The sequence below is a fragment of the Cynocephalus volans genome, chromosome 6 (genome assembly GCF_027409185.1).
Source record: "Cynocephalus volans isolate mCynVol1 chromosome 6, mCynVol1.pri, whole genome shotgun sequence".
Taxonomy (NCBI): domain Eukaryota; kingdom Metazoa; phylum Chordata; class Mammalia; order Dermoptera; family Cynocephalidae; genus Cynocephalus; species Cynocephalus volans.
This window is the reverse complement of record NC_084465.1, coordinates 81,422,002-81,441,309: the sequence shown is the minus strand read 5'-3', so window position 1 is coordinate 81,441,309 and position 19,308 is coordinate 81,422,002. Positions and strand designations below refer to the sequence as shown.

The 19,308-nt window shown below is 39.1% G+C and overlaps 1 protein-coding gene across 1 annotated transcript in view; it reads right to left on the bottom strand.

The window, feature by feature from the left end:
* HDAC9 (histone deacetylase 9) overlaps nt 1–17,838 on the bottom strand; it is an 899,944-nt gene extending 882,106 nt beyond the window's left edge. The window contains exon 1 of the mRNA XM_063101430.1: nt 17,795–17,838. The gene's annotated coding sequence lies outside the window, so the exon portion shown is untranslated. The remainder of the gene's footprint in view (nt 1–17,794) is intronic.
* Between the last annotated feature and the right edge of the window lie 1,470 nt (nt 17,839–19,308).

The window sequence follows — 19,308 nt, the reverse complement described above, 5'->3', positions numbered from 1 at the left end:
GTATATTATTTCAAAGCTACTTGGCTTCCATCCTTCTTTAAAAACATGGTACTTTCCTAGAGTAGCATCTTTTATCCACTCAAAAGTATGTAAATTATTATGTTCAACAAATTTAACTTCTTAAATTTATGACTGGCTTGCCTAAAGAATGGTTCTGAATGGCTAGGGCAGTAATAAAATCATCAAGCATAATAGAGGACATAATTGACTATGAAACAATTTTTTAAAATATGTTTATAGTTCAAAGTATTCATTAAAGAAAATATGGAAAATATTGAAAAGAAGGAGGTAGACTAGCACAATAAACTGCATGAAATTGAGTATTAAATAGTTAAGTGGTCTACAAAATTATCTTGACCAACAAGATTTTACATGGAAGACAAAAGGAATGGGTGGGAGACACCCACTTCCAACTAAAATAGAGTAAAAGAGACTGGAATTGCCCTCCTGCCTGACAAAAATTAAAATTCTGTACAAAATATATGAAACAACAGTTTTTGAGATCCTGAATACCAGGCAATAACTCTTGAGAATGGGAAACATATGAGCTGAACCCTAAGATATGGGAAACTGATTACAAGAGCTAGCCCTATGACCGTCCAGCTTGCAGACCATGGCTCATGAAAGGAAACACCAGGCAGAGCCTTGCACAATCCCTGAATTGAGATGGACCTGAGAAACTAGGGAGATCGGGGCACCTAGAAATCACAGGACAGAGTACTGGAGAGAAGAGAACTGAACATATAGAGATCTCCAGAGATCTGCAGAGGAGCATCCCTAGATATCCAGCATAGTACTGATCAGTACATGCATATGGGGAAGCAACCCAAGTCCAAGGAAAGAACCAACTGAAAGGATTAGGGGGAACAGTACTCACACAATATGGGAATTGTGCCTATTCCCACCAGCCAAACTAGAAATCCTCATAATTCATGTGTTGACTAGAGCACTCAGAAACTAATCTTAAAAACAAGATCTGAAAGGAACAAACTGTGTCCACGTAACTAACCGCATCCCAGAAAAAAAATGGTCAAGAAGATTTATAGTGATATAAAAATATCTAGCACCTTACAAGGTAAAAATCACAATGTCTAGCATCCATCCAAATTTACCAGGCATGCAAAGAAGTAGGAAAATATAACCCATAGCAAGGAGAAAAATCAATCAAACAAGACTGAAAAAGATGTTAGAATTTGCAAACTAAGTCATTAAAATTGTTACTATAAATCTGTTCTATATGTTCAAAAGGTTAAACAAAGACAAAGAAGATTTTTAAAACACCCACACTGAACTTGAAGATAGGAAAACTACAAATGTCTGAAATGCAAAACACACTAAATGTGATTACTGGTAGCAAACCTGAAGACAGCAATAGAGACTATCCAAAATGAAACACATGAAGAAAAAAAAAGAATAAAAAAATAAACAGAGCATCAGTGGTCCTAACATATGCAACTGGAGATTCTGAAGGGAACAAAAGGAGATGGGAAACCCCATAAAAAATCTGAAGAAATAATAACTAAATTTTTTTTTCAAATTTAATGGAAACAACAAACTCACAAGTCCAAGATACTCAGTGAACCCAAAGTACAAGAAACATGAAGAAAGCTATACCAATACACAACATAACCAAATTGTTCAAAGCCAGTGATAAAGAAAAAACGTTACAGGATATGTTATAAAGGAGAACACAGTATATTTAACAGTCCTTCATGTGTATCACCCAGAATAGAAATGCTGATGTACAAGCAAGTTTGGGAACTACTAAGTTAGATTAAAAGAATGAACGAAAGGCAAGTCTCTGTGCTGAGATCTGTGCATGTAAATTCTGCCATATAAGACAACTATTACATCTCTAGCAGTAAATAAAAACTGAGTAGAAAATTCTAAAGTATTTCTGCTTGTCAGCAGAGTTTATTTCAATTTATCTGCATAGGTAGCCTCTATAACCATTATACTTTACTAGAGTCAGTGTTCTTATAAGAATTATATGAGACAATATATGTAAATATATCCATTACCAAGGCTCAATATAAGTACAATGAATTTTAATCTCAGTCTTGCTCTAGAGGATCCACAAGTTGCATAAAAGATCATGGCCACTTGCAGGAAGCAAGCCCTGCCTTTCTAAACAGACAGTCCTGTTATATTGATTTCATGCATTTTGGGAACAGCTGTGGAAATTGTAATGGTGGGATTACATTTGATATAAGGATTGAGTTCTAATATGTTTAAATGCAGATGATGCTCTTTCATTCTTCTCCTTTACCAGAAAGGGTAAAAGGTCAAGATAACCAAAGAAATCAATAGGAGAGAAGAAATATTCAAAGACATTGCTAAGAATTTAATAAATTTGAAATCTGTTCTAAATATCAGCAGACATTAGTACATAATATCAAATAGGGGGTAGCACAGCATAAACACCAGAAATGATGATGATGATAATGATACTAATAATAATAATATAGATAATCCAAGTTTAAATGGCTTATTAGAAAAGAAATGGATTAAAACAGAGAGACTAACAAATACAAGGAGACTTGTTTCATTGGGAATAAAAAGACAAAAGTGCATATAAAGTGGTAAGAGTCAGGCCTTTAACCTAATAACAAAATGATGAAAAACCAAATCAGATGGTGGGGTAGGTGAAGAGATGACATGCAATGTTGCTAGTCATTTAGGAAAAGAACAAAACCAACTTGATGGAATGTAGTGCTCTGTTTTTAAAGTGATATAACTCACTTCATCCATCCAATAAGTACAAAATCCAATGACAACATCCAATTACAAAACTATAGTGATGTTGAATATATCAGCAAGTGATTCTGAGAATGGATGCATTATCATCTGGACCTGTGCTGCCCACTAGCCACATGTGACTTTAATAATTAAAATTAAGTAAAAGTAAATTCAGGTCCTTGGCCATACTAGCTAAATTTCAAGTGCTCAAAGGCCACATATGCCTAGAGGCTATGGTATTAGAGAGCACTGATATAGAATATTTCCATCATCATGAAAAGTTTTACTGTAAAGTACTGATCTAAACAACAGTTGGAAGTGCCCTGTATATAAGAGATGAGATCTAAAACCACACACACACACACACAAAGCCAATAAGTCATCCATCCTTTCATTCAGAACATTTATTGAGCATTTCTGGTGTAAGAGTTGCCGTGCTAGACACTCAGAGATGACAGATTAAAACAAAATGAGGGGGGCAATAGCTACAAGGGTGATGCAAGTAGGCAGAAGAGGCATCTGTGCTGATGGCTAGGTCAATGAGGAACACTGTTGGGGCCGGCGAACAAGGCAGGACCCAGCACACCACCCCACATACCACCACCATGGACACACAGGCAGGGAAAAAGCCCCTTGGAAGGCTGCCAACAAGGCAGAACCCAGCACACTGCCCTGCCTGCCTTCAACAAGGCAGGACTCAGAGCCACCTACCCTTCATGAGCAAGAAGCCACACAACACTTCCAAGGAGGTGGTCCACAACAGCCACCACCACAGCTTCTACTGCTACAAGGACAGCTAGTAGCCACAGTAGCAGCCACAACCACTGTGCAGGTAGCATGCCACATATTCAACTGCATTGACACAAGTAGGGTCACCAAAGGAGCCAGGAAAAAGAAGAGGAAGTCTTTCTCCTCAAAGTCTGCTCCAAAGTAACAGAAGCAGCAAGTGATCTACCAGATGACCAGAAATCAATGTAGAGATAACAGAAATATGAAAAAACAAGAAAATATGACACTGCTAAAGGAATATAGTAATTCTCAAGTACCAGACCCTACAGAACAGGAAATCCTTGAAATGACTGAAAGGGAATTCTGAGTAACAATCTTAAGGAAAATCAATGAGATAAGAGAAGACTCAGTTAGACAACACAATGAAAGGAGAAAAAATATCCAAGATATAAAGGAGAAAATTTACAAAGAGATTAATGACTTAAAAAAGATTGTAGCAGATTCCTGGAACTGAAGGACTCATTCAATGAAATAAAAAACACAACTGATTAGAACAAGAAGAAGAAAAAATCTCTGATCTTGAAAACGGTCTTCATGAAATAACCCAGGCAGACAAAAAAAAAAGTTGAAAAGAATATTTTTTTTAAAAAAATGAAGAAAGTCTAAGAAAGCTAGCTGACAAACTTAAGCACACAAACATCTGAATTATGGGTGTTCCAGAAGGGCAGAAGAAAGGTAACAGCACTGAAAACTACTTAATGAAATAATAATGGAAAACTTTCCAGATATAGAAAGAGACACACACTTTCAGATCCAGGAAGCTCAAAGATCCCCAAATGGATTCAATCCAAAGAGATCTTCTCCAAGACACATAGTCAAACTGGCAAAGCTCAAAGACAAAGAGAGAATCCTAAAAGCAGCAAGAGAAAAGTGTCAAGTCATTCACAAGAGAGCCCCCATCACACTAACAGCAGTCATCTCAACAGAAATTCTACAGGCAAGAAGAAAATGGGAAGACATATTCAAAATACTAAAAAACAAAACAAAACAAAACAAAACAAAGTAAACCTTCCAGCCAAGGATACTATATCCAGCAAGTCTATCCTTCAGAAATGAGGGAGAAATAGTGTATTTCACAGACAAGCAAAAACTGCAGGAGTTCATCAACACATGGCCAGCCCTGCAAGAAATTCTCAAGGGCGTCCTGCATCTACAACCAGAAAAACAATAATTATTACCATAAACACACAAGAAAGAAAATAAAACCCTGGTAAAACACAAATGCAATGAGAATGAAAAAAGAAACAAAATCTTATCACCTCGAAAAACCAAGAACATCAAAGATAAATAATAAAAGGGGAAGAAAGGAATAAAAGATATTTAAATCATCTAACCAAAAGCAATAAAATGGCAAGAGTAAAACAATACCTCTCAATAACAACCCTAAATGTAAATGGATTAGACTGCCCACTCAAAAGACACAGACTGATAGATTGGATTAAAAACCTAGACCTAACTATGCTGTCTTCAAGAGACTCAACTCACCTGTAAGGACACACAGAGTAATAGTGAAGGGACAGAAAAAGATATAGCACAAAAATGGAAACCAAAAATGGGCACAAGTAGCTATTCTTATATCAGGAAAAATAGACTTTAAACCAAAGAAGGAAGTATATTGCAATAAATGTTTACATCAAAAAAATAGAAATATTGCAAATAAATAACCTAATGCTACATCTCAAACTAGAAAAACAAGAACAATCCAATCCCAAATTTAGTAGATGTAAAGAAATAATTAAGATCAAAGCAGAAATAAATGAAATACAGACCCAAAAAATGATACAAAAGATCAATGAAACAAAAAGTTTGTTTTTGAAGAGATAAACAAAATAGATAAAGAAAGGTACTAGCTAGGCTAACAGAAAAAAGAGAGAGAGAGAAGAGCCAAATAACAAAAATCAGAAATGAAAAACAAGACATTACAACCAATACAGAAATACAAAGAATCATTACTGACCATAAACAACTATATGCCAACAAATTTGAAAACCTGGAGGAAATACACAAATTTCTGGACACATACGAACTACCGAGACTGAACCAAGAAGAAATAGAAAACCTGAATAGATCAATAACATACAATTACATTGAAGCAGTAATCAGCAGTCCTCCCAACAAAGAAAAGTTCAGGGCCAGATGACTTTACTGCCAAATTCTACCAAATCTTTAAAGAGGAATTAATATAAATTCTCTTCAAACTATTCCAAAAAAATGAAACAGAGGCCATTCTCCCAAATTCATTCTATGAGGCCACCATAACCTTGATACCAAAACCAGACAAGATACAACAAAAAAAGAAAACTACAGGCAAATCTATTCAATGAAAATAGATGCAAAAATCCTCAACAAAATACTACCAGTCAGAATACAGCAACACATCAAAAAAAATTATACACCATGATCAAGTGGGATTCATCCCAGGGACACAAGGATGGTTCTACATATGCAAGTCAGTAAATGTGACACACCACAATGAAATAAAAGACATAAACCATATGATTATCTCAACAGACACAGAAAAAGCATTTGCCAAAATTCAACATCACTTCATGATAAGGACTCTCAGTAAATTAGGTATAGAAGGAAAGTATCTCAACATGATAAAAGCCATATATACAATCCACCACCAATATCATCCTGACTGGGATGTTATTGCCTTAAGAACAAGAACAAGACAAGGATGCTCACTACCACCACTCCTGTTTAACACAGTGTTAGAAATACTAGCCAGAGCAATCAGGGAAGAGAAAGAAATAAAGGACATCTAGATTGGAAAATACAAAGTCTTGTCCCTGTTTGCAGATGACATTATTATATATAGAAAAACCTAAAGACTCTGCCAAAAAAACTCTTAGAGCTGATTAACAATTTCAGTAATGCTGCAGTATACAAAATTAATACACAAAAATCCTTAGCATTTTTATTCTCCAATAACAAACTAGCAGAAAAAGAAATCAAGAAAGTAAATTAGGCCCATTTACCACAGTCACCAAAACAAACAAACAAACAAACAAACAAAAAACCCTAGGAATCAATTTATCAAAGGAGGTGAAAGATCTCTACAATGAGAACCACAAATCACTGTGAGAAGAAATTAAAAAGGACACAAAAAAATGGAAGGACATTCCATGCTCCTGGATTAGAAGAATCAACATTGTGAAAACGTCCATACTACCCAAAGCAATCTACAGACTCAGTGTAATCCCCGTCAAGATACCAATGATATTCTTCAGAAATATAAAAAATAATCCTAACATTTATATGGGACAACAAAAGAACCTGAATAGCAAAAGCAATCCTGAGCAAAAAAAATAAAGTCGGAAGCCTAACACTATCTGACTTCAAATTATACTATAAAGCTATAGTAACTGAAACAGCATGGTACGGGCAGGAAAACAGACACTCAAACCAATGCAACAGAATAGAGAACCCAGAAATCACTCCACACACTTACAGTCAACTGATCTCTGACAAAGACACCAAGAACATACATTGGGGAAAAGACTGCCTCTTCAATAAACGGTGCTGGGAAAATTGGACATCTATATGCAGAAGAATCAAACTAGATGTGTGTCTCTTGTGATATATCAAAATCAACTCAAAATGGATTAAATCTTAAATATAAGACTTGAAAGTATAAAACTACTAAATATAAGACTTGAAAGTATAAAACTACTAAATATAAGACTTGAAAGTATAAAACTACTGAAGAAAAACATACAGGAAACACTTTAGGAAATAGGACTGGGCAAAGACTTTATGAATAAGACCCCAAAAACACAAGCAACAAAAGAAAAAATAAATAAATTTTTTATTGCACAGTAAAAGTAACAATCAACAGAGTAAAAAGACAAACTACAGAAAAGGAGAAAATATTTGCAAACTATACATCTAACAAGGGATTATTATCCAGAATATACAAGGAACTCAAACAAATACACAGTAAAAAAACAAATAACCCAATTAAAAAATAGGCAAAGGAGCTGAACAGACATTTTTTGAAGACCTATAAATCGCCAACAGGCACCTAAAAAAAAATGTTCCACATCACTAATCTTCAGGGAAATGTAAATCAAAACCACATAGAGATATCATCTCACCTCAGTTAGAATGGCTATAATCAAAAAGACAGTGTAACAAATGCTGGCGAGGATGCAGGGAAAGGGAAACTCTTCTTCACTGTTGGTGGGACTGTAAATTAGTGCAGCCACTATGGAAAACAGAATGGAGGTTTTTCAAATGACTACAGATATATCTACCATATGATCCAGCAATCCTACTTCTAGGTGTACACCCAAAGGAATGGAAATCATCATGTCAAAGAGATACCTGCATTCCAATGTTTACTGCAGCTCTGTTTACAAGAGCCAAGATATGGAACCAACCTAAAACTAAATGTACATCAGTGGACGACTGGATAAAGAAACATCATCATATATATACACAATGGAATACTACTAAGCCATAAAAAGGAGTGAAATTCTGCCATGTGCAGCAACAGAGCTTGGGGAAAATTATGTTAAGTGAAATAAACCTGGCACAGAGGGAAAAATACCACATGTTCTCACTCATAAGTGGGAGTTAAGAGAGAAAGAATGAAAGAAAGAAAGACAACAGTGGTGTATTGAACTTGCAAAGAGAGAGAACAGACCTAGGGTTGCTGGGGTGGGGGAGTGGGGAGAGGGAGAAGGACGCTGGGGAGAGGTTTAGTGTGGGACATGGGGAATAATTGCAATTTGAGGTGGTGGGCATGTTGATGGCATTGATTTGCTCACCACATCTTGGCACAGGTGGTGATGGTAAGCTCTTGCCCCCTGAATATGTATACTCAATTAACAACAACAACAAAAAATCCCTGCCCTCAAGTAGCTCACAGTGCAATAGGAAATAACATATAAATAATTAGTCAATTTGCAAACACTTGTTGGGTACCAACTGTAAGAAATGCACTTAGTGCTGTGGTAAAAAGCCAAAACCAGTAAGCATGTTCTCTCTGCCCTCAAAGAGTTTACAATCTGTTAATGACATACAATGTGGAGTAAAATGTAAAATGTTTTAAGTGGCAAATTCTAACTATGTACTTCAAATTGGATATTCATAAGTCTGATATGGAATTTTTTTTCCATTTTGTTTTTCATTGGGATGATAATCTAAAATATCCATATCGTAATTGTGTCTTTTTTTTTTAATTCCTTGAACTTAAGATAATTGAACAGATACGATATTGATGAGGGTGGAGGGGGAAGAAAGAAGAGGGAAAATGGAGGAATTGGTAAAGGGACCTGAAAATAAACTACATTGTATATCGATAAATTAAAAATAAAAAAACAAAATAAATAAATAACACAATCTATCAAAAAAATAAAAATAAAAAATATACATATACATTTATACCAATTAAATTCTGAATAAGCATCTTAAAACTAAATACTGCTACTGAATTTTCATTCCATTGTTTGCTTTTTTCAATCATACATGTCCTAGGTGAAAGACAAATAATATACAGTTTGTTAAACAAATGAAGTGTGATTAGAGAAAAAGTGAAGATGAATTTAGTCATTACAGAACACATGGTAGTACACCCAAAAGTACCTCCTCTCTAGTGGTTAAAATCATCATCACGTTGAGCATGAAGGTAATGCACATATCCTCTCCCTGTGCAGTTTCTATACAATCTGTTCTCCATTCCAGCAATCTTTGGATACAGTCTACACATTTGATTTAGAATTCAGTAACTCCACAATGCTAATTATTTTTTTTTCAGGAGAACAAAAAGACATTATGGAGTTCTAAGATGATACCTCATTAAAACTGACACTTGAGAATTATTTACTGCTAGAACTTTGGTCATATATAAAGTCTGATTACCTTAAACCAGCAAATCAAGCCTTGAACTTACTATTGTTTGTTTGTTTTTAATCTACTCTTAAAAGGACATGTTCTGCATTTGTATTGATCTAAAACATAAACAGATTAAGTACAACTAGAATCTGAGGCTACACCTTTATACTCTTAGTTCCAACAGTAGCAACACAATTTCAACAATACAACATTATTCGTTGCATAATTCAATGATGTTTCTTTTAATTTCATCAGTTCTGTTCATTTAATATTTGTTCATTGGTTTTGGTTTTATAATTTACAAAATCTATAAGCAAAAGTATTTATATTTTATGTCCCTACATACTTATGTAAAATGTTTAATAAAAATAACTTAAGTTCATACTGTACAGACTTGGTCAAAATCAGCCCATTCTTCCTGTGACGTTTTGGAGAGGGTGCCCATTAGGAAGCCAAACCCTCCCTGTCCTCCTTTCTACCTAGGCATGGGAGTGGGGGTGGCCATGGATCTATGCAAAGAGACTACAAATACATATGTAAATCATTCTGTGTATTAAATAAACTGCTATATTTTAAAAGTATAAAGATGCTGTTCTGGGTAATAAAATGCAAATTCCTTTAAAGACAACTCACATGGTAGCCTTTTTTACTACGAATTTTCTCAATCAGTGAATACCAGAATTCAATTTGTAAGCCTGTGAGAACCACAGCCATAGTCCTAAGACTATGGAATTCAGAGGAGAGCAAGAAATGTTAAGTTGCAGTAATCAGAGGAAGCATCACCAAAGGGGTGGGACATAAATCAAGCCTAGAGGAAAAGTTAGAGTGGAGAAGGTACAGATTCCTAACGGGCACACTCTCCAAATAAAACCCCCCGAGAAGTGATTTGCCTAATGGGCATGCTCCCCAAATAAAACCCCAGAGGAGTGATTTTGGCAACAAGATGACCACTGATAGTAGGTTCAGAAAACACACCGAGAGTGGTAGGCTGAAAGAAACCTGTGCTATTCAGTACTCTTTTGACTGCAAGGGGCAGAATGTAATCCCAGAAAAATCAATTGTAGAATCAGCCTCAAGAATAACTGGATGCAGAAACTGAAAACCAGAAATGCTGTTCTTATTTGCGTGCGCTCTCTCTCTCTCTTTCTCACAGACACACACACACACACACACACACACACACACACACACACCCCTTGACTTTTCTTTACATGTTGATTTATTTTCTCAGGCTGGCTGTCCCGATATGTCTAAAATCCAAACTATTTGCTAGCTCTAAGCTTAGGATTTAAATCCTTAATGACTTACTGGGTGTAGGGCAAGGAGTGATGGTAACAGTTAAAAATGTGAAGGTAATAAAGATAAGCTAGGTCCAGACTGTGAAAGAACTGGTGTCATGCTAAGGAGCCTGAGCTTTGAGAATCAAATCTGGCCCAGGCTAGTTTAGGAAACCTAAAACCTATATGAAGAAATAAGTTTATCTGAAGATTTCCTGAGCTGGAGTGTGCTCTGGAATAGGTTATTACAGTCATTCCCAGTCAGGCTGGGGGTGGCTCATGATTCCGCTCTTTGTGAACAGTACTATTCTAGAAGGGTAGAACCTGAACCCATAGGGGGCAATCACAGTACTCCATCTATCTGGCCACAGTGGAGTGGTCCATAGAAATGCACCTGACCTAACACAATCCAGTAAGAGAGCTGAATACTTCCTTGAGGTATTCAGTTTAAAATGTTTACATTTGACTCAAATACCCAGGGAAATCTTAAAGGCTTCTTCAAACTATGCTAGGATGTTGAGTACAACTCAGTAAAATTAACAGAAGATAGATGAGACTTGCCGGGTTCCACACTGAGCTTGTATTTTTCAGTAGAGCAGCATGGGGATCTCAGCCAATGATTCTGATCAATGGAACTTGGTCCATTTAAAGAAGAGATTTAAGTACATAAAACAGAAGAAGAAAGTAGACTATCTATGAATAGAACTCAGAGGCACCACAGAGTAAAAAGACGGACTGAGTAATAGATGAACAAAGGAAGAATGTCTCAATAGACTTTTCAAGATCAAAACATTGGCATCCACTGAAAAGCTATAGAAAGACCGTATTGCCAAAGAGGCAATGAGAATTCACAATGTTTCCTGATTTAATTTAATAGTAGAAATCTACATATGGGTGAGAAAAGGAGACACAGAGTTTTTGATTTTAAGAAAAAAGGTAAGTTGAAATAAAAATGCACAGCCTCCACTCCCCATTCTTACTTTTAGATCTAAGAGAGACCTACAATCTGTCCTTCCTACCGGGAAAATAAAAGAAGACATGATACAGCACACGCTCTCACTCGTCTCTTTAACTCACATCCTCCAGTATCTAGTTCTCTCAAGATGAATGACGAAACCCAAAAGCAATTGTGGCACTGACATTCACTTCGATGTGAGTAACAGGCTTTTTTCCTAGAAACTTCACTCACTGCTTGTGAGTATGGAATGTGTACTACAAGACGGTGGCATTGGGAATCACACCTGGATTCAAATCTTGATGCCACCACTAGCTGAATGACCCTTGGCAAGGTATTTAACCCTCCAAAGTCTCCATTTACTCAGGGGGTTGATGGAAAGGAGGCAGAACTGAAGAAATATGAATTAAGATGCCAGAGTTGAGATATAGATTAGATAAAATTGTTCCTGCACAGGGCTTAGAGAATGGGCTGTGTTCAATATACTCCCATGTCCCTACATAGCATCCCACAGTCACCAGGTCACAGATGTGGTACAGTGGATCTGCAGTGGTCCTTGGCTCTGTTTTGTCCCTATAAAATGAGGGAAGGCCTTGCTGTGGGCCTCCAAATCACAGCACTGGTTCCCTGCTAGGATTGATAGGACAAGTTCCTTAAAAGATTTTTGCATGTGGAACATATTAGGAACTAATCAAGTCAATCTCTAGACTAATACATGTGCTAGTGACTCATCTTTTGAAAGGCTTCTACTCCTTACTTACCACCACAATTCTTAAAAGGGGTCTCCCTACCATCACTCTCCTAAATCCTGGAAGAACTTTCTTTCCAAGGAGTCACATGACTCCAGCCACTTTTCAATTCAATCCCATCTCCAGATGGTTATCATGCCTAGCCTGATCAAAAACTTGAACATTTCATTAAGAAATCATTTGCTTATGTTTTTTCTTCTTCTTTCCCTCAGCAGTGGACACCTATCATTCTTTATTGCCATGAGCAACTGAACCCTATTATTATATATGGAGAATCCTCTCTTTCATGATACAGAACCTACCCTCCACTATAGAAGCTGCTGTGCCAGCAGCAGCAACAACAGTATTTCACAGGATCTGTTCTGCAGAGTGATTTGGAGCTTTGTTTCTGATTGAATGGCTTCTGTGCCAGGACCATTCACTAGACTAGAGATTCTATGAGCCAGTCAATGTGGTAGACACAACCTAAGGTGACCTCCAATAAGTCATGTGCTTGTAGAGTTCCCTTCCCACCTTAAGTTCAGGTAGAATTATGGCTAGCATATGGCAAAGGTGATAGATGTTATTCCCTTGATTATATTATGATATATATATATATATATATATGGCATATATGTATGACATATATATATATATATATATATATAGCAAAGGTGATGTCACCCCCATTATTACATTATATTATATAAGATTCTGTCTCATCAGACTGGAGGAAAAGAGACTCCTCCTTGCTGGCTTTGAAAAGGTAAGTTGCCATGTTGTAAGAGTACGTATGAGAAGGTCACGGGGAAAAGAAGAGCAAGCAGTCTCCAAGAGCTGACTGGCCTCAGGCTGACAGCCAGCGAGAAATTGGAGACCTCAGTCCTATAACCACAAGGAGGCTTAGAAACAGATATTTTCCCAACTGAGCCTCTGATGAGACGGCAGCCCTAGCTAACACCTGATGAAAGCCCTGAGCAGAGGACCCAGTCAAACCACGTATGGACTCCTGAGCCATTAAACTGAGATAATAAATGTGTGTTGTGTCAAGCTGCTAAATTTGTGTTACACAGCAATAGAAAATGAATACTATCAATATCCTCTAATAAATTTAATTGATGCTTAATTAATGAATGTTAGTTTCCATGACTTGCTACTAAATACCCTGAATGATACAGTCTACCAAATCTTACCCTTCTTTCAGTGGCCATTTCAAACTCCACTGGTCCCTATTCCACTTGAACTAGACCATTCCACACCATCTCCTTCTCATCACAGCTTCTGTAGAAATGGGAAGAGAGTACCATTTCCTGAAACTGCAACTCTCCTCAGTCTTACCAGCATCATGCTATACTCTCTGGTGTGGCCAATAATGGATTAAATAGGAGTTTTCCTCTCTTTGAGGCTCTGAATAGAATTCATTATGGTAAAAAGCAAACCACAGTTGAATACTCACATTTTTTTTTTCAGCATTTAACATTTAAAATGCTTTGGATGAGCTCCTATACACTATATATTTAGGGAAAGGGATAGTTAAAAAATATATTTAACTTAATAAAGAGCTCCTGGTACTGACTGCTTATTCAAAAATGCTAAAAGTATTTTCATTAAATATGTGTAAGATTCCATAAGATTACATATCACCATTTTCTATAAAAACGCAATGCTTTCTTCTGCATCCCAGTTAATATATTCTACTTTTGAATCTAATAATACAATATCAGAAGTCTATCAACTTGGCTGTCACAAATCATGTGGGCAATTATCCTGAAAAATTCTGGTGAGATTTGAAAGAGAAGGGATTTGGTGAGATGAAGAAAAAGATGAATAAGTTGATGTCCTTTTTCATTTTTTTAAGATCTGATTTATCCAGCTATGAAGCCTACATGGGCAGAAATGACTAGATAACTCCATAAACCCTCTGTTCACTTCAATGTCTTAAGTTCAGCCAAAGAAGCAGAGCTAATAAGTGAAAAATGGTGTCCTGATTCCTAGAACGAGATCCCTGACTGATACTGACTGGCTCAGGAATGGATACTCTATTGGTGTCCTCTGTCAATACTCTCTCTTCCCAAAAACCAGTTCTGAGTGCTCTCACCAGTGAGGCTGATGATCCTCGAGCTTGACAACTGTGCTGAGAAACTTCCGGGGCTGCTTTGATCAGTAAAATGGCAGTATGTGGTTCATAAGGTGAGGCCAGTGGGGGCAGAGCAATATGTGGGTTCTGGATTGACTGCAGGAATGGATACACCTCAGGGGTTTGTGTGTGTGTTTGTTTCAGCCCTAGCTGTTCGAGTCAGTTCTCCCTCACCAGCAGGTAACAGTAAGGACCCATCCCCTTATGACTATACTGACCAATTTAAAATCTGATCTGCACATCTATAAAGATGAACATTTTAAAAATCTAGGAATATATAAATTTATAAAGTTGCCATAAGATAGCCATGGAAGCAGCTGCTCTTGTGGTTAGGATACAGGAAATATAGACGTGTGCCTGCTGCCTCCTTCCTAAAATGAGAACAATATGTCATCCTACCTGTCTCTCCAATGTCTTCAGGAATCATCAAGAAATGTAGGAGTTATGATAACAAGCTAGAAAACGACTGTACATATCTATGATGTGTTCAATAAAAATTAAGTATGATGCCATTGAAAGGAAAGAGCTTCAAGTAATAAAAGCCCCCACCAACTTCAACAATAATACAAAGTATATTTTAAAACAAACAAAAAAAAATCCACTGGAGCAAAAATAAAAAGCCATGTTTGGATGTAATAACAAAAAAAGTGTCTATAACTACAATATTTCACTAATGAGAAGGTACAGATGCTCCATACAGAAGGATTTTATGATGTCCATATGTTTCTCAAATGACTCTCCTTGTTAGCTATTTCTCCATATCTCTACTTAAGAATAACCTACACCTTCCCCACTGAGCGGGTGTAAATTATAACATGCTGTAATATTTAAGCAAATTCAAGTAAACTATCCTAATGAAAATAAATGAAAGCTATAAAAAACTGAAACATCTTTAGATACAGATATTAATAAAAATCTGAATTATGGGTATCATTTAAACAAGTTAATTAAGCAGGTTTTTACCTGGTAGTTGGCCTTAAGATTTAAAACTCTTTAAAACCTCAAATAGAACTTAATCTATATCCCATACATATAAAATAATTAATTATTTAGATATAGTGTATTAACTTCATAAAGCAATTCTCTCTACTATAATAGTGGGCATAGTTAATTTGGTCACAAAAGAGTCATTCATAAAAATCTATACCCATGTATAAAATTACCTCTAATTTCAGAAAATCTATCACTAGTTTTACAGAAAATGACAGCTTAGTATATAGCAAACACTCTCTAGACAGGGTTTGGGTTCAACTTTCCAATGAAGGCCAGGCTAATACGCTAAATTGCAGAGGGAGAGGAACAGGAAGACTGAGGTGAAAACTCTGTCTCCTCCCCATACACAGGTACTTAATTTAAAACTCTTCACTTCCTTCTGCACCACCTTATATGCATTTAACTGTGTCCATTCTGTAGTGAAGATGATCAATCCACCAACAGAGCTGAGAAAGCATCTCTCCCCCTGTAACTGGCAGCCTATCAAAGGGCAGACTCAGGATTCCTACCATACATGCACCTGCTTTGTAGCTGAAACACATATGAAAATGTTAGCTTTTTCTCACACAGAAAATGACACATTCCCAGAAAATGCTGTTCTTCTTGAGATGGGCTCCATTCGAACAAAATGGATGAGAATAAATTACAAGCAAGTTTTACAACCGATGAAATTATGTTCTTTTGGAAATACAATATTCTTATTAAGCGTTTTAAATATGAATGGTTTCCAGAAGGTACATTAATGACTTGATGTTTGGGAAATTAAATTGGTCTGAACTGGAACAGTGGCTTAAATGGATAAGGAGAACTAATTATCTGTGATAAAAGGTAAATATATTAAACCACAAATTTTCAGTCATGATAATTTCCATAATAAACATCAAAGTTCCTAAGAGAAATTCAAGAGATACCCTTCCCAAACATGACTTTTTATTGTCCTCATTTATTAATTGCAACTTATTCTGTGCAGTTATTAATTACAAGATTAAAAAGGTTTCTGGAGCATCAGAAAATAACATCCAGATCTTTTCATGTGTCAAAAGGTTTTCTTTCCAAAGATTTTAAATTTTTTCTTTAATACAGATTTTCTATGTACTTATTCCCTTTTCCTAGATTGCAATAATGCCTGCAAGATTTGAAAACATGATTGTGCTACGAATACTTGTAATTCCTAAATCTCATTCTTTATGAGAAATCTCAGCAAACCAGGAGTATTTAGTTGTATAAGCATTGTTATACCATTTGGGGAGGGAAAAAATTAACTCTTCACTTTCTTTTCTGGTAGAAGTTGAACTTTTTAAGCCCTTCTTACCCCACTCCCATATTTTACACACACACACATACAAACACACAATACTCGTGCATAATGGGGTATATGTAGATATCTTATTTCCCACTGATTTCAAAATGCTATAGTAACTTAGTCTAAAAGTTCTTTTTAGGAGATTACACACACCTCCCTGGCAGGGAAAACAAACGCGACAGATCCTCCTTAAATTAGAACACAGAAGACTCACTAGAGAATTTTCCCAGTCCTCATCACATGAACTGCATCCTCGGCTGCCCGCCGCAGGCCACCGCTCCTCACCACCGCGCCTCGGATCTGGAGAGCAGCTCGGTCCCACTCTATCACACCACAGATACACAGGCCTCTGACACCAGCATCTCTCACTGCGGACCAGTGGGCGACAGCTTCAAAGCCAAACAAACGCTGCCCGCTAGTCGCTCAGGGAACGCCCCCGCCCTCCGCTCCCTCTAGTCCCCACTGTGACACCCTCGTTGGCGTTTCATTAACCAGTTTACCTTAATAAGCTTACAATTCGTCATTCTCCTTCCACTGGCCAAGGAAGTGCTTTATCTCCCATCCTCCAGCCTCCTTAACTTTTCTTAAAACCCGGTATTCTGATATATAGACTCAAAACTGAAGTCCCCTACGAAACATCAAAGGTACCCCCACTAAGCATTGCTCCCCTCAAGCAACACGTTGGCGGTACAAACTTTTCATTCACAGCTCTGCTCCAACATTAACCGGGTGTGTGTTTGAGGGCGGGGAAGGATCGTGCCACTGACCCCTCGCCTCGGCTTGCCTAGCCAAATGGCAGGGTATGCACCTAAATGATCACCTAGCACCCAACTTCTGACAAAGGCTCCCTTAAACCCACCAACCTCCGGGTTGCGAGATGCAAGCCAAGTACAATCGGAGTCCGGACTGAGATGCTGTTAACCTGAAGAACCCAGGCAGGGAATACAGCGGCGCATACAGAGGACCCGTGGCCCCCAATTCCCAGGGCTTTCCCGGAACAGCAGCCGGGGACCCGGCCGTGCTGCCACTCACCTCCGCCCGCTCCTGCTGAGGCTGTCGCGCCCTCCTTCGCCCCGTGCGGGCGACTCCCTAACTTCTCCCCCTTCTCCAAACAGCCATCTTTCGAGGAGGAGAAGAGAATGGCGAGGCAGAAAGCAAAGGGGGGATTGAAAGTTGACTCGGGGATCGCCGCTGCTCCTCCAGCAGGGACTTACCGGCCGCGGCAGGCGCCGGAGGAGGAGACGGCGGCGAGAGCGGCGGGCGCGGCGGGGCCGGTCGGTGCGCGCTGCGCGATGTGCGGGACCGCGCCGCCGCTGCCGCCGCCGCGCGGGGGGGGAGCTCGGGAGGGCGGCCGCGGGCGGCTGCGAGCTGCGAGCTGAGCGGGTGGCGGCGCGCGGAGGATTTGCTAAAAATAGCACTTCTTGGGGAGGGGAGTCGGGGACCGAGGCGGGAGGGAGACGGAGAGGCCCGACCGGGAGCCCCAGCGCGGCGGAGGCTGGGCGGGGCCGGGAGGGGAGGGCAGCCGGGCCCAGGCGCCGGAGACCAGCAGGGCCGGGAGGCGCGGGCCGGAGGGGCCGAGGGCTGCGGGGACACCTGGGCGCGCGGCCGCGGCGCGGGGCAGGGCGCGCGGGAGGCGGGAGGGCAGCGAGAGCCGCCCGGGGTGGAGCGGAGAGAGCTCCGGGCTGGACCCGCGAGTCTTCCCAGGGGAAGGAGCGGGAGCCTAAGGCGACTTGGGATGTCTGAAGAGAAACGTGCCCACGCGGGGTGCGAGGCGAGGGTCAGGCGGCGGGCGCACACGCTCCTCCTGCCGGGCCCCTGGGCCCTCCGCGACCGTGGCCGAGAACGGGGCGCTGCCTCGCCCCCCAGCGCCCGCCCCGGCACTGGGAGCCCCGGCCGCTCAGGTGCGAACCGCGCCGCGCCAGGCCGCCCCCGGCTCCGCCACTTCTTTTTGGGAGGAGGAGGGAACATCGTGGGGCGGTCCCTGGAGCGTCCCCACATACGCTTGGAGCTTAAAGAATCATTCAAGGGAATTTTATAAGAAAATGCTACATTCGGGATTTTTTTTTTTTAAAGACCAAATGGGAAGCATGAGGAAATATGGTGACTGCTGTTGGAAACGTGACTTAGATTTGCCGCGTCTTAAGGCTGAACAGAGAGCACCATCCGCTCTGAAACCAACCCTGACAGAAGGCAGGCAGAGTTAGTGGGTCCGAGGACCGACGAGGTAATCCCCGTAAGTGGCTAGTATTTTTACCTTGGGGCTTTTTTTTTTTTTTTTTTTTTTTTAACTGCTGTAACTTAAGTCTACACTAGTATGACTAAAACCTATAGATTCCCTTATGAAAGCGTACGACACTGAAAGATGGGGGGGAGGGGGGAAGTGCAATCCTAAATATTACTTACTTGTCTAATACTAACAGTTGATCACTCAAGGAGGGTACGATTAAAGCTAGTGTCGCTACATGTACACTTAACGGTTTTCCTCTACTTCAGCTAGAGCACACCTAGCTCACGGATTATACGCAAGGAAAGAACCAGAGAGTCCT